The 23,916-nt window shown below is 41.6% G+C and overlaps 1 protein-coding gene across 7 annotated transcripts in view; it reads left to right on the top strand.

Moving 5' to 3' along the window:
- The window catches only part of BNC2 (basonuclin 2), a 429,751-nt gene that overhangs the window by 347,255 nt on the left and 58,580 nt on the right, over nucleotides 1–23,916 (top strand). The window lies entirely within an intron of this gene.

Below are 23,916 nucleotides of genomic sequence, written 5' to 3'. Positions count from 1 at the left end.
GTGGGTTACATTCAGCACAGAGGAAGGGTAATAAGCCTGCTTAGCCCTCACCCTGCCCCTAATGGATGGGATTGAATCCATTGAAGAGGGCTCTATTCACACTTCCCAGATCTGTGTGCACCCTAGGACAAGAGAAAAACTGTCAGCTTGTGTAGACATTGGGATATAGATTTAAAGCAGGTATTGGGCACCGTGACAGCCAATTTTTACTTGCCCCTAATCAAGCCATTTAACTTCTCTGAATCTAAGGGTTTATTCACCTTTCATCCACCATCTGTACGCCCAGCCATCTATCCGTCCATCTCAGTGAGTGGTTGTGACGGTAAAACGTGTGAGAAGTGTTGACAGTTGGAAACTTAAAGAGCATTACCAAGAAAAAAAAAAGCGTGATATCATTATCATCAGTCAAGAGACATGTTGAGGAATGGTTTTCATCACTGACTCATAAGGTAAATTATTTCCCTTGTTCCACAGGATTTTTGGTGAAAACAATAAGCCTTACACGTTCATATGAGTAATAAAGACTCCCTTTAGCTGAATGTTTGGAAAGCTAATTAGATTTCACACGTACACACCCACACAGAGTAAAGAGCATATTGTAAAATGATAAAGCAGACATTAAAGAGTACTTCCACCGTTCTAAGTGTATATTTGCTCATTTTATCCCCCCAGCAACTCTGTGTAGTGTTACTAACTTTATTCCACAGATGAGAATACTGAGACACAGATCACTTCAGTAACTTGCCCAAGGTCACACAGCTAGTGAGTGGCAGAGCTGTGATTTGAACTCAGATGGTCTGGCTCTGGAGTCCATGCTGTTAACCATGATCTTCTGTTGCCTCAGTGATTTATACTGGGTTACTGGAAGAGATACTACCTTGTAGATATGGATTCAAATACTGATTGATGGTCAGTTATTGATGTAGGACCCTGGACAACCCGTTAACTGCCTATCTCAGTCCTCTGAAAGCATTTGATTAGGTATGAAGCACCAAAGAGATATTAAGTAATAGTGTGATCTTACAACAGAAGTGACAGGTGTTTTGCCTCTAGGTATGTTGTTTTGAACACTGGCAGGCGGACTCCCAACCACTGCGCCACCACGGAAGCCCTCTGCTTTGGCTTTGACCCCTGGAAAATCACAGAAAAGTAATGCTGTTCTTGCCGCCTGCAAGCTTTCATATGGCTACAGAGACAAGTTATATGCATGTAGAAAGTTAAAAGTGTAGCTATTAAATAAGAATGCAAGAGGTGGCAAAAAGTCAAGTACACTGGATGCTCATTAAACACCCCGGATATGGGGACAAACAAGGTCACCGAGGGCTGGAAGAAGCTTAATGGGGCACATCAGAGTTGAGTTTTGGTGGATGAATGAGATTCTAAATGGTGAGGAGAGTCTTCTTGGAAGGCGGGGAGGAATGTAGTGAAAACGCAGGTACAGAGTCAGCATGAATGTAGCTGGAGACGCACTTCAACCAGGGGGCTGGTCCGGAGGGCTTGTGGAGAGGAGGAACCGCAGGGGTGGGAGCAGCTAGCTGCAGGGTTCAGGCTCTGTGAGTTTGTGAATACCCAGGCAAGAAATGCGTTCCTCCTGTTGTAGGTAGTCTGGTCATAATGCAGGTTCAGAAGAATGACATCCAGAAAGCTGAGTTCTGAGAACCTTGGTCCGACAGCAGTTAATGGGGCAGCTGGATTGGAGTTTGAAGCTACTGTAGGCAGAATGACCACTTAGATTAAGATATTCAGGAAGGAACTGTATATGATGGCAGTACAAGTGGGAGGGAAAGGGGTGGGTTTTCTGTATGTCAGAGAACAACCAGTTGGATTTGGTGTGCTACAGTTAAAATGCTGGGTCGTGTTATTGTCATATAATTAATAATTGATTAATTTACAATAAATTAGTAGAAATAGTAATCCCTAAACATAGACTCTGGAATCAGACTACCAGAATTGAGCACTGACAGCCATATGACCAGATAAAGTTATTTAACCCGTCTGAGTCTCAATTTTCTCATTTGTAAAATGAGAATAACACTACTCACCTTGGAAGAATTACATAAAAATTAAATGAGATAGCATGTTAAGGCCTTGACATCTACTGCCCCCAAAATGGTAAGAGTGCAGTAAAGTTTAACTATAATTATTAGTATACATATTTTAAAATTTGAATTTGTCATGTTTTTGTTTTGTTTTGGTTTGGTTTTTTGCGGTATGCGGGCTTCTCACTGTTGTGGCCTCTCCCGTGGCGGAGCACAGGCTCCAGACACGCAGGCTCAGCGGCCATGGCTCACGGGCCCAGCCGCTCCACAACATGTGGGATCCTCCTGAACCAGGGCACGAACCCGTGTCCCCTGCATCGGCAGGTAGACTCTCAACCACTGCGCCACCAGGGAAGCCCCTCTGTGTCATTTTTTCAAAGAGCTAAACATACCTGTTTTCCTCTTATAGCAAGTAATTTTATTAACTAATAAGACTGTTATTAACTAAAAATGTCTTAAATGTGTTTAGCATTTGCAGGTTCTGTGTTATATTCACATTACTTTCCCGTTTGATATCCAGTAGCCCAGGGTGGATGTCTTGTCCCCCACCTCAGACAGATCAGCTCACTTTCTCTGAGGAGTAATGGAGACCAGGCAACAGAATTGACAGAACTGATAGGGCTGGAACTGTTACCAGCCATCATCATTCATCTTAGGAGACAGGAGAAAACGGGGAGAAAATTCTTGAAAACCTCTTTACTTGTTCATAGGTATGACTGTCCAAACTCTCTGCTCTTTCTTTCAAGGATACACGCTATGCCACGGATTGTTGTGGTGGGTGTTTGTAGCCCAGACTCTTCCCCTGGCTAATTCTCGCTCATTTCTCAGGTTAAATGTCACCCAATCGAAATGACTTTTTCCCTTTTTTTCTCCTCTCATGGCTCCTATGCATTTCTTTCATGGCACTTTTTACACTTTGTATTCCTGTGTTTGTTGACCTGTTGGTTGATTTAATATCCATCTCCTCTGCCAGATTGTAAGTTCTTTCTGAGAGCAGAGACCATTTCTGATTTCTCATTTGGTGTGCTTGGCTTCCAGTACAACTGGGTGGCATATAATAAGCCATCAATAAATATGAATTTGAAGATGAATGGATGAATTCGAGAATAAGTAATACTCAGATACATGTCAAGTGGTATGGTCACTGCGTTTGCCAAGAAAGCCGACTTTAACATCATTAAAATTCTCAAGTCTGTACTTTCGTCATCTAAAATGGACAGAATAATAACTACCTGCATCTACCTCATGGACATGATTTTAGAATAAATGAGATATCGAATACTGTTCTCTCCGATCTCTAAAAATTAGGCCTAGGTCATAGGATAGGTCTTTTTAGGGAGCCCCCCTCCCTCCCTCACTCTTCAAGATGACTAGGAAACCCTTTCAGACATTGCAGCCCCAAAAAGTAGGTGCTCAGAGCCTGCACTGGGGCAGGGGCCCTGGGGTGACCATGCATGAAATGGGAGGCTACTAACCAGCAAGGCTGAACAGGCTCCCTGAGCCCCGTACCTCCCTGGCAGGCAGCGCCAGGCATGGCAAGCATCTGGGTCATACCTGATCTGTGGAAATATTCTACCGTTTTCAGAAAAAGAGCATCACGCACAGCCTCATGCTGGTGGTAGCACTGCTAGAAGGCTGCGATGTGATGATGGAAATAAAGTCCATGAGGTAGAAGATACTTCAAAAGAAACTACTCTCTAGGGATGAGCCCTGCAAACTACCATTCAGGGCAGCAACTTTGCTAGGTGTCTGGGAACTACAGCACTGACTTGAACAGACATGTTTAAATAAGGTTTTCTCCTCAGTTTCTAGGATTCTGAAGAGCTTGGTAGGATTTTTTGGTTACTGAGGCAAGCTCCCCACACACACACCTTTGGAAAGGATACGGACCCTCCCATTCCTGACAAACGAGAAAAAAACGCACCTGGCTCTGTTGTTGCCGTAAACATTTAGATGATGAAAATTCTCTTAAATATTTAAAGAAACTGCTGAGCATAGCTTAATCATCTTATCGAGAACCCTAGATTTAAAACTTAAATGTCTGTTCTTAGGAAGGAAGCAGGTTAAACTGCCTTAAAAATAAGGTGCCTCACAGTTGTATCGTAAAATCTCAACTGACATTAAGGTAATTGTGCTTAAGTACAATTTAGGGCCCTTTTGACTTGTTTGTTCGAGATGCAATAATGATGCTATTTTTAATAGTCCAATGCTAGTTCTAAAGAAATAAACCTATATTCTTTGTGCCTGTGTCCTTAACAGAATCATTTGGTGGGGTGGGGGGGGGGTTATAGTCTCTGAATACTTTATCTTAACAAAACAGGACAAATTATGTGTTGTGGCGTCATTATGTTTAAAAAGAAAGAGAAGAAAGGGAATCTTCTGTAGTAGGAGCTTGGCTAGCCCAGAGTAATGTAAAAGTAACGTAGAACATAGTAATATAGAAGCTTCCTACCATGGCGTGTCCGACTCAGTCTTCTGGGACCTGTGATTAAAATGCAGATTTCCTAGCCTGTGATGAGTCTTCATGGAAATTAGAAAAATTGTCCTTCTTGGACAGATGCATCCAAAGCCAGTGTCTGTGGCTTGGTCCCAGACTGAGCCCGGCCTCAGCTAAATTCAGCCCCACCTGCCACTCTGGCTGGGCACGTTTGTGCACCTCACCCATTGAGCCCCCTGACCACCAGGTTTTCTAGATCTGGATTCCTAGGCAGGACACGTCCAGCATTAACAGGTAGCCTGGAGACCACACTGTGTCACTGTTGGTGCTCGTGAGTATGTGGTCTGATTAGGTCCACAACCGTCTCTTGGCCTTCGAGCCCCAAATCCTCAGAGCTGATGGCATGACTTCTAGGATAGGGATGGACCCAATGTAGAGAACAGAAAAGCCATTTCATTTCATCTTGAACCTAAACAATATTCGGGAATGTTTGCTGCTGATTTTTTTTATTTCCTTTTGCTGCTCTATCATGTTAGACCAGGAAAGCCAAGTAGGTTAAGCTACAATCATCCTTTCTTAGTATGTTAATGGTTTAGAGAAGAGTTGATGTTCCGTCACCACCTTGTTCAGGCCCTAATCATTTTGTCCCCCTTGAGATCTCTGCACCAGCCTCTTAACTGGTCTTCTAGCCTCTAATCTGTTCTCTCCTCCCAATTCAGGAAAGGTCATACTTGCTAAGTAGTCATTGAAAGTCAGTGACTTTCTTGTGGGTTGAGGAAAACTCCAAGCTCCTCAGTATGGTGTGCCACATCTCGCTCAAAACTCAGAGAGGTCCCTCCATGTACAGAGCCCAAGCCCTACAGGACTTACGGTCACTCGACTTGAGCCACACTGGCTCCTTGCTGTTCCCTCTTCCTGAAATGCTCTCCCTCCAGATATCGGGTCTTGACTCTGCAGTCTCCTCAGCAAGTCTTTCCTTGGCTACAGTAACTGAAATTTCAGCTCTGCCCCACCCCAGACATTTCAGAGCCTCCTTCTCTACCTTGTTTTTCCCTCCTGAAAAGTTAATATCTGACACAGTCCCTATTTTATTTACCTGGCTTATAGTTTTTCTCTTCCATCAGGATTTAAGCTTCATGACGGTAGGGATGGGTGTGTCTTGTCCACTCAGATCCCCAGCGCCTGGGACAGAACCAAGCCCACAGCAGGCAGGCCGTAAAGATGAGCTGAGTGAGGACTGAGTGAATGTGGCCCCTGCCTGCCTCTCCAGCCCCACGTCTCCTCCGTCTTCTTCCTCTCCCGCTTGCTCTCATCTTTTCAGTCTCCCTGCTCCCTCTCTCATCACTCCACACTCTCCCGCATCCCCAGTGCCTTTTTCCTTGCTGCTTCCTCTGCTTCGGGGGTCTCATCCTCACTGGCTCTCCTGGGCCTTCCTCTCAGCACGGTACCAACTACATTGCCTTCTGCCTGGCTTTTCCATTAAAAACCAGATAAGCTGTTTTGTTTGTTTGTTTTGTTTTGTTTTGTTTTGCGGTACACGGGCCTCTCACTGCTGTGGCCCCTTCCGCTGCGGAGCAACAGGCTCCGGACGCACAGGCTCAGCGGCCACGGCCCACGGGCACAGCCGCTCCGCGGCATGTGGGATCCTCACGGACCAGGGCACGAACCCGTGTCCCCTGCAACAGCAGGCAGACTCTCAACCATTGCACCACCAGGGGAGCCCCTCTCTGAAACTTTTGAATAAAAATGAAAATAAGAGCTGCAGAGTTTTCAATCTGTTTAATGCTCTCTAGTGTAGGTGATCAACAGGAAATTTGTCATAAAAGCATTAATATTGTGGGCATTAATATTGTGAATGTTATTTGCACTGATGATAAAGAATATCATCTTAGTAATGCCTGTAAGAAACTTACCTACATGTTAAGTTGAATTGAGACTCAGCATTTCAGGTAGCCCGTAAGGATTTTAGCAGCTGTTTGCTGTGACTGATTTGTAGTGATGCCTACTATTCACCGTTAATTGAGGCAACTTTACGGATAGCTACAGGGGAAAAAGATTGGGACTTTGCCATCTTCAAAGGGTGGAGCTTTTGCTAGTTTTTGGATGCATGACATGTATTCCTAAAAGATCAGAGGTACAACGTGTGATTTCTCAGTGGACCATAACTTCGCAGCAGGAACATCTTTACAACCTGTCAGGTAAATACATATTAAAGTAGTTCTCAGTGTGTGCTTTTGTTGCTTTAAGGAAACTGTATGAGTAGCGAATCCCTCTTATCTTTTGCAACTAGCACCAATAGTTAGCTAGTTAATCAAAGTCGTGAAACTTTACCAAAACAAACCACAAGTTTTAAGCCTTTTCAATGTAAAATACATATGAATTCATTTTCTAAACTTTTGAGGTTAGCCAAACTTTTGAGGTATGGATGGTTGTATTCATTGGAGTTCTAAATTGAATTCTTATATAAATAACATTGTAATGTATCACTAAGATTTTCACCTTTGATTGCTTTAAAGCAAACCTAGAACTTAGACAGGAATAAGTGGTCCTGAGTGCAGAATCCTTCAATCTTTTGCCGGTGCCTTGCCCACACCAATCTGAGAGCCAGGTTTTTTTTTTATAGTGGCCCATCCTTGTCAAGACTTTCCAAAACATTCAACTTAGTTTCTGTAGAATGAACTTCTTCTTTTACAATCATATTTCATTGATTTTTATAGTATTTCATTAAATTATAAAACTGTATTTATAGATGAAACTTACAGTCAGATCTGAAACAAACAACTAACTGACTGTAGTAAACAAGTCAGTAAAAACAAATGCATGGGCACACTAGAGTGTAGTTTACGAGTTTTGTTCATTTAGCATGCTGTGCCTATCGATATATTTTATAGAAGTAATAGTGATATTGATGAATCTGGTAGCATAAGCACACATGTAGTCATAAGATTTTCTTTGTTCCTGTTTCTGTATAACTGAAAAGATAGGAGACTTCAACTGCAGTGAAAATATCTCTAAGAGACTACTAATACACCCTTTACACTTGCGTGCATGTGTGTGTACATGCATGCATACATACATGGATGTGTAGCAAGTGAAAAGTTATTAAAGTTAAAATGTATATCTTTAGCTGCTACCTTGACTACCATCTCTTTCATTTTCATATGGCCCAAGTGAAGTTCATTGTCTTCTTTCTTTTTTACATCTTTATTGGAGTATAATTGCTTTACAAGGGTGTGTTAGTTTCTGCTTTATAACAAAGTGAATCAGTTATACATATACATATATGTTCCCATATCTCTTCCCTCTTGCGTCTCCCCCCCATCCCACCCTCTGTATCCCACCCCTCCAGGCGGTCACAAAGCACCGAGCTGCTCTCCCTGTGCTATGCTGCTGCTTCCCACTAGCTATCGACCTTAAGTTTGGTAGTGTATATATGTCCATGCCTCTCTCTCGCTTTGTCACAGCTTACCCTTCCTCCTCCCCATATCCTCAAGTCCATTCTCTAGTAGGTCTGTGTCTTTATTCCTGTCTTACCCCTAGGTTCTTCATGACATTTTTTTCCTTAAATTCCATATATATGTGTTAGCATACGGTGTTTGTCTTTCTCTTTCTGACTTACTTCACTCTGTATGACAGACTCTAGGTCTATCCACCTCATTACAAATAGCTTAATTTCATTTCTTTTTATGGCTGAGTAATATTCCATTGTATATATGTGCCACATCTTCTTTATCCATTCAACCGATGATGGACACTTAGGTTGTTTCCATCTCCGGGCTATTGTAAATAGAGCTGCAATGAACATTTTGGTACATGACTCTTTTTGAATTATGGTTTTCTCAGGGTATATGCCCAGTAGTGGGATTGCTGGGTCATATGATAGTTCTTTTTGTAGTGTTTTGGTTTTTTTTTTTTTTTTTTGCTGTACGCGGGCCTCTCACTGCTGTGGCCTCTCCTGTTGCGGAGCACAGGCTCCGGACGCACAGGCTCAGCGGCCGTGGCTCACGGGCCCAGCCACTCCACAGCATGCGGGATCCTCCCAGACCGGGGCACAAACCCACGTCCCTTGCATCGGCAGGCGGACTCGCAACTACTGCGCCACCAGGGAAGCCCCTATTTGTAGTTTTTTAAGGAACCTCCATGCTGTTCTCCATAGTGGCTGTACCAATTCACATTCCCACCAGCAGTGCAAGAGTGTTCCCTTTTCTCTACACCCTCTCCAGCATTTATTGTTTCTAGATTTTTTGATGATGGCCATTCTGACTGGTGTGAGATGATATCTCATTGTAGTTTTGATTTGCATTTCTCTAATGATTAATGATGTTGAGCATTCTTTCATGTGTTTGTTGGCAGTCTGTATATCTTCTTTGGAGAAATGTCTATTTAGGTCTTCTGCCCATTTTTGGATTGGGTTGTTTGTTTTTTTGTTATTGAGCTGCATGAGCTGCTTATAAATTTTGGAAATTAATTCTTTGTCAGTTGCTTCATTTGCAAATATTTTCTACCATTCTGAGGGTTGTCTTTTGGTCTTGTTTATGGTTTCCTTTGCTGTGCAAAAGCTTTGAAGTTTCATTAGGTCCCGTTTGTTTATTTTTGTTTTTATTTCCATTTCTCTAGGAGGTGGGTCAAAAAGGATCCTGCTGTGATTTATGTCATAGAGTGTTCTGCCTATGTTTTCCTCTAAGAGTTTGATAGTTTCTGGCCTTACATTTAGGTCTTTAATCCATTTTGAGCTTATTTTTGTGTATGGTGTTAGGGAGTGATCTAATCTCACACTTTTACATGTACCTGTCCAGTTTTCCCAGCACCACTTATTGAAGAGGCTGTCCTTTCTCCACTGTACATTCCTGCCTCCTTTATCAAAGATAAGGTGACCATATGTGCGTGGGTTTATCTCTGGGCTTTCTATCCTGTTCCATTGATCTATCTTTCTACATTGTCTTCTTTCTTAAGCCTTATTCCAATTTCCCAGTCTCTCTTAGAATCACTGTCATTTCCCGAACTTACAAGGTATTCAGTATAATCAGAGAAAAATGTTTGGTTCTTACCTTTGTTCCTCTTATGTCCATTTCTTGGAAATGTATCTTCCTCTCTATTTGAATGGCCACCCCCCTTGATGAGACCCTTAACCACCTGCTGAATATATTACTGAAATGGATTTGATTTTCCCCTTTGCCTCCAGCCCTGTGCATCCTGGAAGCTGTGGCCAGATCCTTCTTCCTTAAATCCCACTTTCATCATTCCACTTGCTACTCAGAATTCTCAGTGGCTTTTCACTAACTGCAACATGAAATAAAGAATATGTGTCTCAGCTCTCTGTGCCATTCATAACATGGCCCCATTCTCATATCATGTGTCAAGTTTCTCCTCTTTTATACCCTGTGGGAACATGGCTGCAGCCATGTGACTGCCCATTTCTCTTGGTCATCCAGACATGTACTTCAATTCCGTGCCTCTGCTCATATGGAGCTGTCTGGCCTGTAGGATCTTAGCTCTTATATTCTGCTTATTCAAGTCTTAAAAGATCTCTCTTGACTTTTTCTTCCAAGGAGTCCTCCACTAGATGGTGAGCTCCTGGAGGTTAGGGACCACTGGTTCTGACACTGAACCAGGTGTGTTGCATCTTGTGTTATCTCCTTGTATTTATCTCCAGTTTGAGAACAAGCCCCATGAGAGTTGGGACCCGCTCTTAAATTTTTCTCTCTTTGTGTGTTCTCTTCTTCAGCGAGCCCAGAGCTCTTTCAGTCTAGCATGTGCGCTGAGCACCTGAGTTGGGAGGCGTAAGAATGACTACGCCCTGGTCCCTGCCCTCTAGGTACTCCCAGTGTAACAGAAGAGATATGTTCTTCAATACACACACTCATACGCCTAACATTAAATGGTTGCTAAAATTTGTTCTAAAGAAGATGTGTATTATACTTAGATGAGAGTTTAGGGGAAGGTGAGATTTCACTCTGATAACAGGGCAAAGAGCCTCTGACTTGGAGGGATAATATTTGAATTAGATATTAAACATTTGAATCTGGGTGTCATTGGAAGAATAGAAAGATTTGCCTCTTTATTTTCTTATAACTCTTTCAAGAGAGGGATAAATAGTATAGTTAATGAAGCAGGCATTAGGAAGCTTAATAACTCAATCCAGTTCACATAAATTATCAGTTGCAGACACTCAAGGGCTCTGATTCCACCACCGGGCTTTCTGAGCAGTAAGTTCTGCTGTCTTCTCAAGTTCTGTTAAATGACATTCTTTCGAATCACCTGAACATATGGAGGGATCTGAGTTTTTAGAGGGAAGGAAACTTTTCAGCCCCCCCCCCCGCCCCCCCGCCCTTATGTAACACTCAAATCACTCATGAAGTTTCCTTTTTAAAGTACTTCAAAGGTGCCACGGAGTTAGCCTTTGGGGAGGAGAAAGGCATGTAACAAAGTATCAGCCGAGAGAGCCTTTGAAGATGGGTGATATGTTTTTCTCCTTAGGATGCTAAATCACACATCACCACACGTGTGCATGGAAAGTGAAAAGTGTCAGAAACGCATTTATGTAAACCATGGATCATATTTGCATATACAGCATTTCAACTCGGCCCTCCTACCCTCAGGCCAGCAATGTTTGATGCTTTGTATTTTGCCTTTTTAAAAAGACTTCTCTAGTCCTAGGCTTTTGCTGTATGTTAAGAGTTTTTATTTTAATGCAAAATGAATTAGAGTTATTAAACTATAGACCTATGCTGTCTAATTGTAGCCGATAAGTACGTGTCTATTGAAACTTAAATAAAATGTAAAATAGATTTTCATAGTTGTATAGCCACATTTCAAGTATTGTATACCAAATTGAGATGTGAAATAACAGTAAAAAACTGACCAGATTTTCAAGATTTAGTACAAAAACCAATTGTAAAATAGAATTTTTATATTGATTATATGTTGGACTGACATTAGTGTGGACAGTTGGGTTAAATAAAATGTTATTAAAATTAAAGCTAATTTTACCTCTTTTTACTTTCTTATTGTCACTTGAAAACTTAAAATGACATCTGTGGGTCACATATTCTATTTGACAGCATTGGCTTAGAAAACTCATATGTTAGTTTTTAATCCCATTGTTTTAGTGTGAAGGTTTATACTGAATTGGGCTTACTAAACATTTTGGAAAGAGGGTAATTAGCAATGACTAAAACATGGTATCAATGATTTTGTGATTCCTAAAATTTTTTGCTTGTGATTTTGACTAGATCAAGCCAATCAGCTCAGTTCTGGCTTTGGTTTTTTTGTTTGTTTGTTTTGCTAAAAATGAAGGCTTTTATCCCTGTTCAGGACTTTATCTTTTAAAATTGCTTTTGGTTTTGAGCTAGTTTGACTTTAACCTTTGCTCCTTGATTAGCTAGTGAGTAAGGCTAACTGAATGATAGGAATTAGGATTCAAATGTTTCATAAATGCTTCCACAATAGTATTTTTTTAATGGCAACTTATAGTCAATACAGTATGTAAGGCAGCACACTTAATTTGAAGTATTTGCAGGCTAAGCCCTGAATCCACATTTCCGTGCATGAAAAGATCTCCAGATAGAACCATTTATTTGCCAATTAGAAAAAATTTTGTTCCCCGCTAAAATACTTGACTCAGTAGCTGTCGTGCAGAAACACTGACTATTTCCACAAAGTTGCTTATTTATGTGAGTTCAAACTAGGTTCAGTGTAACTTTTCAGTTAGTCTCCTAAGTGTAGGCGTGTTAGCGTTATATAAACCCCATTTGGCTATTAGTACTGTTGTCATTTGTTTGATTATTTAAAAAGAGATATCTCGAGTGGAGAACAGGCTTCCTAACTTAATGGTTGTTAATATTTTATTATTTATCTTATTTGGAACATCAAGATATAGTATAGGTTGGGGGAAAAACAACCCTTGTGAATTTAATAGAAAATTAGAAGGCTTTCAAAGAAAAGGCCATTGTTATGGTTTGGGGCTAACCTTACTGAAATTGTTTGTAGTGACACACAGGGAAATATAAGTAAAGGGGAAATCGTGCTTTTCTGTACCACGTGGGGTGTGTGCTTTGGTAGGACAAAGACAGAGCCAAAGATAGAGCCATAAACAGTAGTATTGGGTTTTGCTGGATAGAATCACACTGCTGTCTAAGTACTTTCCTGTATTGAACTCTCTCTTCTAAACTCAAGTCTTGTCCTGTTTCTCCACCTGTGCTATAAAACATCCGTGGAACAAAATGGTTTTCTGGTGGTTTGCTCATGTGTCCACACTGGTCCTGGATGAGGAAAGACCAAACAGGCACGCCAGGAGGAGCGAGATCGTTTCACACAGCTGCTTTCCCTGCCAGGGAAGGCCCAGAGAAATGCTTTATTTCTGAATAACCACCTTCACTTAGGTTTTCGGCTTTGGGGCTTATACGGCAGTAGAAATGTTCTTGGAGCCTCAAGAGTGATGAAGTATTGTTTCTGGAGACAGGGCATCACTTTTTTATCCTAGGATGAGGGTGGGGTTCAGTGCTCTCTTTGGTCTTATTGAATGATATCAGTCAGACAAAATAATATTCAACTATTAATATCGTTCTGCTAAAACAGTTAAGGATAAAGATTTAATGTTCTCTTTTCAGTGCAGGTCTTGTGGCCACCGTGCAGGACTGTAATAAAAGAGAAACAAATGAGGCAGCTCAAAGTTATGGCTCTCCGTGGCTTTTAGGTCTCTCACACATTTTTATAAAACATATATCAGAACTCGTGAATTGTTAAATTGGGTTATTTTTAAATGCAGTTGTATTCAAATACAGACCTGAGAGTAACCTGTTAGGTTTCATTCTTCAGAACAGGCTCTCTCCTGGCTGGCAGACTTCTTGCTGTTATTACATCCTCTGGTCTGGAGCTGGGCAAGGACAGTAGACCCACCTGGTCTTCAAGTCCACTGGTGCACCCCCAGCTCAGCCCCAGGCTCCCCTTCTTGCCCTTAGACAAACAGGTAACTGAGTCACCCATCTTTTTTCTCATCTGTAAAAGGGGAGTGTGGAAGGTGTCACTTCTGAATTCCCTAGTGGATTTTAAAAGCACAGATGAGATTAAAGATGAACGTGAACTTCTCACATTGCTCCTGTTTAATATTTGTACTTCCTCTAGAAACCCAGGAGAGGTTTAAGGAGCAGGAAGTAAATTTTAGGTCAAGTATTCCAGACCCTGATGTATCATTAAATGTTTGTGGGAATATACTTTTGCCAAAGAGCTGATAATTAGGGCTCGATTAGGGAAGCATCACTCAAATTAACTTTATGAAGAGACTCCTTCACGTAACACTGTCCAACTTTAGTCCTGGCAGGGCAGTAAAATGGGTATATATTGATTTGGGTGTGGGGAAATTAAGATCAAGTGCAGGATGGGCTTCAGCACTGACTCTTCCTGCCCCAAGCTAGAAAGGTACCCCAACCTCAAATGAAGGGGGAACTACAAAGCCAGGAATGATGTTATTATTGTTACCTTCTAAGTGTTAGGACGGAAGTATCGCTGCTGTCCTAACACTTATAAGGGACTGAAATCCAACACTCAGGGCTTTATTTTTGCCCTCCTCTCTTCCTCCCAGGCTGAAATAGGAGCAGCAGAAGAGGCCAGGATCCTCCAAAGTAGATGAATCACTAGGGCAGGTTGCTGTGACTTAGTGAAGTTCTTTGCATTAAAACAAACATCCATAAAACACATTAGCCTCCAGCACAGGAGTGGAAACACACAAAGCAGGAAGCCTACTGGGGCCTTTAGGGAAATCTTGAGTGCTTTGGGCTGATATATTTTCAGAGGGTTTAAACTAGATCAGCTCAAGAGAAGATGGGAACATTCAAGATGGTGGGAAAGCAAAATAACTCTCTCCTTTTCCCTCTCAATCAGTGGTCTCCCTGGAAAGCCATCGCAAGTAAATGTTTTGTTCTGCTGCTGTGTGCGAGTAGGGGATGGGGTAAATTCGGGATTTCATGGAACATGCTTTTTTTTTTTTTTTTTTTGTAAGCTCCCACTACATGGGATGAGCCCATTGGGGTGTAGGACCGGCCCTGACACACCTACATGATGCCTTGACTGGGTTCATGCAAAGTTGGTCTCTTGTCAAATTATGCAGAAACTGCAGAAGGCTTGTGCCTTGGAGATCGATTTGGCCTCTGCATCCAGAATGACCTACAAACGGGTTTTTGAGTAACAGATGCTTAACGAGCATTCCTCACCCAAGTTGACACACACACAAACTTGGCTAGACAAGATGAACCAGAGCAGGAGGAAAAGCCCAGTTAGAGGGAGGTATGTAGAGGTTTCACATACCCAACCGTGAATCGGCTGCTTTTTCCAGCTCAGAACACCTATATTAGGTGTTACCAGGAATAAGTCATTCAGACCGAGTCTGAGCTCGCTGGAACTCTTCTCAATGAAAACAAAATTATTATGTAGTTTCAGAAAAAAAAAAAGGAAATCAGAAATACCACATGTGTGCGTTTGAGGAATTTTTCAGGAGGCTCGGGAGCAATGAGTTCTTCTTTGTTGAGGGATGTTATGAAACCACCTCAGTCCTCTTTGGTACAGTGGTTGTAATTATAACCACAGGGATGTTGTGTTCTCAGACAAACAAACACTCAAGCAGCACCGTGATACCAGGTTGCCTGGAGCCAAGCTTCACATGTGCGTGCACGTAACAATGCCTCTTAGTAATATCCCCATCACTTGTCATTGGCCTTCCCCTCTCACAGTGGAAATGTCTTTTTAGTCTGTGCCTGGCATATTGCTTTTGTTCATCTTAGGTTCATCGTGTCTGTTTGAAGCAATGAGAACGTATCGGTCCTCGAGATACAGCACCTGGAACTCAAGGGCTTGAAAGGGTGTGCACATGTAGAAGGAAGTGCTCACTTTCAGGAATTTCTTCACGGTGCAGTTGTATGCCATTAGCACAGTGGGAAAGAAGAAAATTAGATCCACTTGCACGCCAGCCAGCTCTGTTTTTAACACGTGATTATTTTATTGGGGTGTACGTTAATTAATCCTGGAATAAGATCCTGTGTGACATTCAAAGTTGTGTTGAGTGGCTCAGAGTTTAAATATTTTAGTTTTACAGCTCTGTTATGCTGGCAGCCAACAATGGTGTCTCAGAGAAGTCAGCATATGAGTCCTGCTTGTGATGACATCTGGAAAGCTTGTTTTATCTATAAGCACAGTTGTAGACAAATGAAAGCAGACAGATGTAAGGCTGGGGTGGCATCTTCGCCTCCAGCACTTTCTAGCTGTACATTTTCCAGTGTGTCAAAAGCAGGGAGCTTTTTTTCAGGGGTGGAATAAAAACATTCTGTCACATCCATACCCCAGCTACCGTGCTGCCTTTCCTGAGCTGTGAGGTGTAAAATGGTATGTACTGTTCCAAATTTAACAAGAGCAGGAGATAGGAGTTAGGAGGAGGTGCCTGAGTGCAAAGGATACTTGTGAGGCAAAAGAAGGCGTGGTGTCGAGTAAGTTCATTACAGCCCCTCTCTCCCAGGAGAGCCGGGAGGAATAAAAGAATTGTCAGAAGGGAGGTGGAGTTGCAGGTATATTTCTCACTCTGTCTTTATCTCTTTATCAGTCCCTGTGCGCAGCGCCCACTATATGCAGAGGGGGAGCCTACATTGTAGTTTGTCTGGGTGGGTCAGAAGTAAGCTTTAGGGTGCGGTTGTGCTTGAAGACGAGAACTCAGAAACTGAAAGCCAGTGATACCGTGTCTGGTTGTCTTATGAGTTGTCTTGCTCAGGGATCAATCTTTTTTTTTTTTTTTTTGTGGTACGCGGGGCCTCTCACTGTTGTGGCCGCTCCCGTTGCGGAGCACAGGCTCCGGACGCACAGGCTCAGCGGCCATGGCTCACGGGCCCAGCCGCTCCGCGGCATGTGGGACCTTCCCGGACCGGGGCGTGAAACCGCGTCCCCCGCCTCGGCAGGCGGACTCTCAACCACTGCGCCACCAGGGAAACCCAGGGACCATTCTTCAACAAATATTATACAAAGACAGTTTGCCTTTTACCCCACTCTTCTTTTGTTATTGTAGAAATGAGTGTCCCTCAAAATATATATACCTACATGCCTGTGTATTTGCTGAGATTTGGGTTAAAGCAAAGACTTTTCAAAGTTCCTGACCCTTCAGCAGCAATAGAATTTACTATACCTGCTGTGGGTGTCAAGTTCATATTTTCATCTCTGGGGACTTACAGCTCCATATTTCATGGTATATACCATATGCACCATATAGCCTTTGCTAATTATTGTTAGATATGTTTCACTGAAATTTTAGGAAGCCAGATATGGTCTTGTTGAGCATCTGTTCAAGGGCTGGGTTGCCCACTTGCAGCCCAAAACGCATCACTTCAGAGTATTGGAGTTTTGTATCTGAGGAAACCATGCAGATTCATGTAATTTGAGGGCAGTAAAATAATGGAAATGAAGGGAACAGTATGACCTAAGGAAGAGAAATACCTTGAGGTACTTAGGCCAGGACACAGGTCTCTCACTTCAGTAGCCAGTGTCTTTTTCAGCGGTGCAAGGTGGTTGAAAACATCCTATTTTTTTCTTTCTTTCTTTCTTTCTAGCAATATAGTTGCATTATGCTATTAACAGGGGAAAACACAGATGTCCATTTCCTGTCCCATTCCTACCACACCATCATCAATCCTTTCAAAGTGCATGGTGCTGAGAGCCACTGAGCCCTGATAAGTGCCTTTGTGTATACAAAATGGTACGTTTTTGTTTTACATGCTGTTAGGCATGGTGGAGAAAATATACGGTAATCGAAAATGTACAGCAAATTGCCATTTGGACCTGCAAAACCTAAATGGTCCGGTCAGATGGATGGTTGGGATTTTAGTAACACCTGATTGAACTGATGAGCTGGCCAAGGAAAGCCCCTGGACCTTTGCATGACTTTTCACTTAAAGCCACGTGTGGGTCCAGCGACCCCATCGGTGTTCTTGGAAACCCAGTCTGGCCCCAAGGGTCCTGGATTTTTAATGCTATAGTGGGCGACTCCTCTGAGTTTATTTATATAAATTGAAAGTACAAACGGGAATGAATCTTCTTGATTCTTGACATCCTAGTTTTGCCTGATAATGTTAGGGTTAGAGGTAACAGATTTGTAAGTTATCTGTAGGCCATGGAGTTTAACAACCAGGAACATTTCACATTTCATCACCCTTTCAAAACTGAGAGCCATAGAGTCAGTCAGTTTTTACAGTTATTTTCCTCAGTGGCAGCTTATAATTTAAACTATTAAAATAGAGACCATAATTTCTTCTTGTGTCATTCAATGGAAGAGGAGAGTTTTCCCCCTCTTGGTTTGACTCTCCCTAGCTGAAATATTTAGAGTACTTTTAAAATGTTTGCTAACACTATTGGATTGACATACGATAGCCAGCAGGGACCTTGTGCTGATACCAATTTGATTTGTTGATAAGTTAAACAGTTCTGCTAAATCTGCTATAGTACTATTTAGTTATCTTGAATTAATCAGATATATCCTTTAAGATGCCATCTCCTGGAAGGCTGTGTTTGGTCAAGATTAAAATTATTCTTTTGGCAACATTAAAGCAAAATTATGGCTCCCCTCGTGGTGTTAGTAAATATTAATTTTTATTGACGTGTGTCGATCTTGTATCATTATCATTATTATGATTGACAACACTTTTTGGTGCCTACAGTGTGCCACATTGTGCTAAGTGTTTTACACGTGTTTATTGAGTGCTTATTATATTATTACAGGCACTTTGGAACTCTGATTATCCTATATAACTCATCGTGATCCCGTGAAGTTGGTCCTACTGTTACATTATTACCCCCATTTTGTCAATGATAACACAGACTCAGAGAAGTTAACTTGTTCAAGATCACACATGTTCTTTACGTATTGTGCTATGTGTGTAGGTGTGTAGGCATGGATTTCATTTTCAGTGTAAAATATTTACTTTCTGTTCCAAATATATTATACCCAAAGTGGGCCTTGTACATGTATTTTTTTTACTTGGAAGCATGTACAAGGCCCATTTTGGTTATAATATTTATTTCATTTATTGATTTCAAAAAAGATGCATTGAAATCTAGCACTGGTTCAATTTCCCAACTGAAAACAACCAATCAGTTGCTAAGTTGGCAGGAACATCAGTGATGGTACTAACAGAAGTATGAGTTTTCTGTCCGGCATGGAGTTCTCTTGTTTGATAGAGAGGCAGTGCGGTGGATTGGTTGGTCAAAGTCTGCAGGGTAGGTTACTGGAGTTTGAATCCCACCTCTGCCACTTAAGAGCTCTGTGGCTCTTTGTGCCTTGTCTTTCATACCCTTAAAATGGTGCTGATGATATTAACAGTATGTATTGAATGAAGGTATAACATGGATTGAATGAGCTCAAATATGCAAAGCACTTAGACTGATACCTGCCACATAGCAAATAATGTAGGAGTATTAGCTGTTATAATTATTTTGTGGCTGTTATTGTGATAATAACTTAAGCTGACCAATGAGAGATCACAAGCGGCTTGCAAGTCATTTTCAAATTTTTAGAAATATTTGTAAACTGTCAAAGGTAAGTATTCTTCCAAAGGTTAAGCTATTACAGATAACATTTTACTATCTTTCTGCTGAACTGTTAAAATAAACAGATAAATAACCTAACAGATATTCTACGAGGAGTACATAAAGAAAGAATTTAGAGCTCAAAGGCAAGTAAGATTATACTCGTCTAAATTAAGCATTTGAAATGTTTATACTTTAAAAATGAGTACTGACCTGGTGATATCAGGAATTTTTTTCCCCTGAAATTGTAAATTATATGACTGTTGTCTCATGCTGATCAATGATACATAAAAATGATCCTTACAAGCGAATATAATAAAATGATAATTGTAGAATTTAGGTGGTGGATATATGGATGCTCACTGTTCTAGTCTTTCAGCCTTTCTATATGTTTGAAAATTGTAGCAATAAAATATTGGTGGGGGAGACTCTTCCACCATTGCTTCTCAATCACCGAAGGGAAAATCAACCTCCCCAAAGCTTGAAACCTTTCCCCAGGCCCTGTGTTATTTGGCGTGATGATAGATGGCAGTCCCAGTGGTGTGGCACACACACAGAAACACACCCTGTGAAATCCCGTTCCAGTCTAACTGGGAGATAGATTTTCCAACCACCAACTTTTTCTTTTTTTTTTTTTTTTTTTTTTGAGTTCTTTTGTGGTGTGTGTGTGTGTGTGTGTGTGTGTGTGTGTGTGTGAATTGGATTCCCATTTGCATTTTGGTCATCTGCTTAATATCAGTGCCATGCCGCTTTTCCTTAGACAGAACTGGAAGATCTTTGAGAAGGAGCTGAGAATGCAGGGAACCACAAAATAGTTATTTCAATTTAATGATACTCTTACACAATGACATTCCTCTCTAACCTAGCAGAGTTGGCCAGGAGCTTTATGGTTAATGTAGAGGTCACATCTTCTGAAGCTAATAAGCATCTGTACATTAGATGATCTATACTTATTACATCTAACAGCCCTTTCATCTTGTATGCTGTGTTAGAAGATGTCTTTAGGACGAATATTCTGTGTTGCGCTAACACTGTTCGTTGAAGAGGAAGAGCAGAAATGAGGTTATAGATGCTGCCGAAGAAAAGGCAGCCTTTTATCACCGCACAGAGTTTAAGTATTAAGTTGAAAACATTTGTATTCTGTGTCATTTATGTCATGTGTCTTTTTTTTTTTTGCTGGTTTGGATTTTTTTTTAATTTTATACAACTTTTAAAGGTTACTTTCCATTTACTGTTTTTATAAAATATTGGCTCTATTCCCCGTGTCATGTGCCTTTTAAAGAAAAAGTACATTTGCTCCTTAACTACGGAGCTATGGTGACGTTGTAACAGATCCCCTTCTCTGTGTTGCTCAGACCACACCCGGAATCTCGCACTTAATTCTGGGTATCACATTGCATGAAGAGCACTGAGCAATCGAAGTGCGACCACCGGGAGTGACCAGGGTGGTGAAAGGTCTGCAGACAAACCGTTGGCGGATCAGTTGAAGACACTGACAGTGACTGGTCCGGAGAAGAGCCTGCCAGAGTAACACCTCCTCCCCATCTGTAAGGGTTTACACGTGGACCGGGAAGCACACAGACTCGCTCGATGCCTCAGAGGACCGGAATTTACAGGAAGGCAGATTTCAGCTTGGTAGAGGGAAAGAAGCATAGCAGTCAGAGCCATGAAACAATGAAACGCACTGCCTTACAGGGTAATGAGCCAGATGCAGCTGGTTTTTTTCTTTCTTTTCTGCCAGACACTCCTGTCATCTGTTTGCAGGATATGGAAGGACGCAGGTGCCGACCCAAAGCTTTTTCTGAGGAGAACAATACTTTCTGATCACCTACAGAAATACGTGCTAAGAAGTTCAAATAGGGGGACACCATACCCCCCACCAAAAAGCAGAGTCACCTCTTTGTTCTGGGCGTCAGTTCTAGAGGAGGAGCTAAAGGAAGTTTCTTTCCAAGTCTACTCTGGAGTTGCCTGCCTTTTGGGGAGCACTTAAGGGAAAGTACATCTTAAGTCAGGATTCTGATAGAAAGAAATAAATATATTAGCTTTTTGGTTTAAAAAAGGGAAATTCTATCATGTTAAAGCTGAAATGAAAATATATAATATTTATCTTTTCTCCCTAAATATTTTATAAATTTCATTATTTTAGGGTTATAAGGAAACAGTCTAGATATATCAAATGTCTCCTAATGAAGGCCTTAGTTTTTCAGGATGTTTGGAACTACAGGCAAATCATGCATGCAACATTTTTGTTTCTTTGAGTTGGGGAGATAAGCGCACACAATTAAAGCTGTAAAGATAAGATGCTTACCTAACTGATCAAGATAATAATATAGGAATAAGCCCCGTCTTTTTGGAAAAAATGTTGGTCTGAGATTTTTAAATAACTGACTGTCTATCACGGTGAGATGGCCTTGACTGCTGCTTGTAGGTTTTAAAGTCCTGGTTTGTTAAGAAAATTAAGGGGAGCTGGTTTTGTGATTATTTTTTTTTAATTTTTTGGTCACATTTTCATCAAGATATGTCTGTCTTCAGAAGCAAATACTAGAAACTGAAGGTAAGCAAGGCGAGTTCCAAAGCCGTACAACACGTCGACCATTCTTGAAGGAGTGGTGTTTCTCTGTCTTGCCCGTGCCTCTTCCTTTTCCATCCCAGGAGAGCAGTATGGTGGTTTGGGACATTGCTGTGTTTAAGTTCCAGTTGAGTATTGAGGGCCCTCTTGAGGGCTTCTGCTACTTTGTCTTTTTTCCGAATCCTGCATTACTTCACATAGTCTTCACTCTGTTCTAGATACACGTAAACCCCACCAATTGGAAAGATTTTGTGCATTTTGAAGCCTTTGCTTCATTATATTTAACCTACGATTTCAGAAACAGCCACCTTGTAACATGAAAGAGCTATGGAAAATAACAGGAACTTGGCGTGTTTCGGAAGTCTGTCAGGAGACGGTGGTAGATTAACTCAGCAGTCAGCCATTTCACAAATATTTATTTATTTATTTGTCTGTGTGCTGGACAGAGCTGCTAGATTCTAGAAGTTAAAATGATGAGCCAGACAGATGTGGTCCCTGCCCTCACCAAGCTCACAGACCGGTGGGGGAAGATGGACTCAACTAACCACGTAAGCACAATACACATAAATTGCCATAAAGTCTTTAAACACAAGACGCGTGCGTGCGCGCACACGGCGCGCGCGCGCGCACACACACACACACACACACACACACACACACAGGCAAGGCTTAAAAAATCAAGTATCCTAGGGGATTTCTGGAATTGCTTCCTTGATAAAGTGAGCTTTGAGCAGAGATCTGAAGGATGAGTTGCAGTTCTTGAGGGAGCGGGTGTTTACAGACAGGAGAAGCCCGGCCTACTGGGGGAACTGGCCCAACTGGAGCATCCCTGGTGCGCCGAGGGGAGACTCGAGGACAGTGTAGGGCCTAGCTTGGAATACACTCGAGTGCCCTGCTGTTGTTTTCTTCTGATCCTCCCAGAACTTTCCTAGGATTATCACCCACAGGGGAGATGGTGCTGTTTTCATTCTAATGAATCATAATCCTCCATTTTTTCAGATGATGACCACTTCTAGAAGCACTGAAACTAGCAATGGTGTCAGTATCTCAGCTCTTGGGCAGATCTTTAGGGGGAAGCCCTTTCTTTCAGTTTTTAATGATGGATAAAGCAAAACTCGTATTACTCATCGGCTTCCCTTCCAGGCTGCCCTGGGTAGGGAGTTGATAGGAGATCTTTTGGACATGGGAATTGCTTCACTGTTGACAGAAAGACATGGTGAATTTGATTAAATTAAATTAGGAGCATGTGTATGCTTGACAAAGTGAGCTAATGAAGGAAAATGCATCAAAAGGATTTATGGTGAATTGATTAAAATTTTTCTCTGCAGAAAGCCCTTCCGGCTTAACGCTTGGAATTAGAAGGCTATCCATGCTTCTAGGCCCTCCAGGTTCTCACTTGCCTTTACAGTAGGCAGTTTGGGGACTTTTCTTTCCTTTGAGCGGCCGCTCTGTCTGTAGCCTACTCTATCGCAGGCAGAAGTATTCCCAGCCCGCAACCTGAGCTGCACGGAAGAAAAGAGGATAAAAGACACTATTTGATTTATTAATTTCTAGTGGATTAGAACTACAAATGTTTGCTATGTTTTTAATTTGAGAAGTAGAGAGATTCACAGCAGCTTTTAATTATGCATTTTGTGTAATGCAGCTCTGAATAGAGCAGAACAAAATTAAAATTGTGGATCAAATACTAAATCTGAGTGGATGCTAAAGTGAGCTGTAGTGTAATGCTAATGGTTTTGCGTCTTCCTGGCATTATGTCAATAATGGCTCTAATCACATTAAGTAGAGAGCCCATTAGCCTTTTCTTTGCAGCAGCATGCACCTAGCAACATACTGTGAGTTCTGAAATAACTTTTGACGTATTTTTAAAAGCACTGTCATGGTCAGGCTCAGAGGCAAGTGCATAACTTGTGCGTGCAGACAGAGTTATGTTCACAGTGCTGTATGTGCAGTGACGTTCTTTTGTTAGTTTAGACATATTAACCCTACCTAACGTTGTCTTTGAAGGACGCAACCTAGTACCCTTATCTTCATAAATTTAATAGATTATCTGCTATTTTCGTGAGGCTGAAGCATTCATGGAATTTGCCAGGGTATAAAATCAGATCTACGTGTATAGCGTTATACCTAGAGGGACGGAAGACCTTTTGCTATTTCCTTTCTTTGCTCTGTTCTCAAATAGCATGGCAATTTCTAACATCCCTGTATAGTTCTAGTCCTAGGTTAAAGCTGGAACAGAGAAGTCTGGTTGAGGTTCTTTTGCTTTAATGCCATTTCAGGTCCGTTTTGGTCGAGTGCTTTGTGCTCCCAAGATGAGC

The sequence above is a fragment of the Phocoena sinus genome, chromosome 6 (assembly GCF_008692025.1).
Source record: "Phocoena sinus isolate mPhoSin1 chromosome 6, mPhoSin1.pri, whole genome shotgun sequence".
NCBI classification, from domain to species: Eukaryota; Metazoa; Chordata; class Mammalia; order Artiodactyla; family Phocoenidae; genus Phocoena; species Phocoena sinus.
The sequence above is the reverse complement of the archived record's forward strand: the minus strand, read 5'-3'. Positions and strand labels throughout refer to the sequence as shown.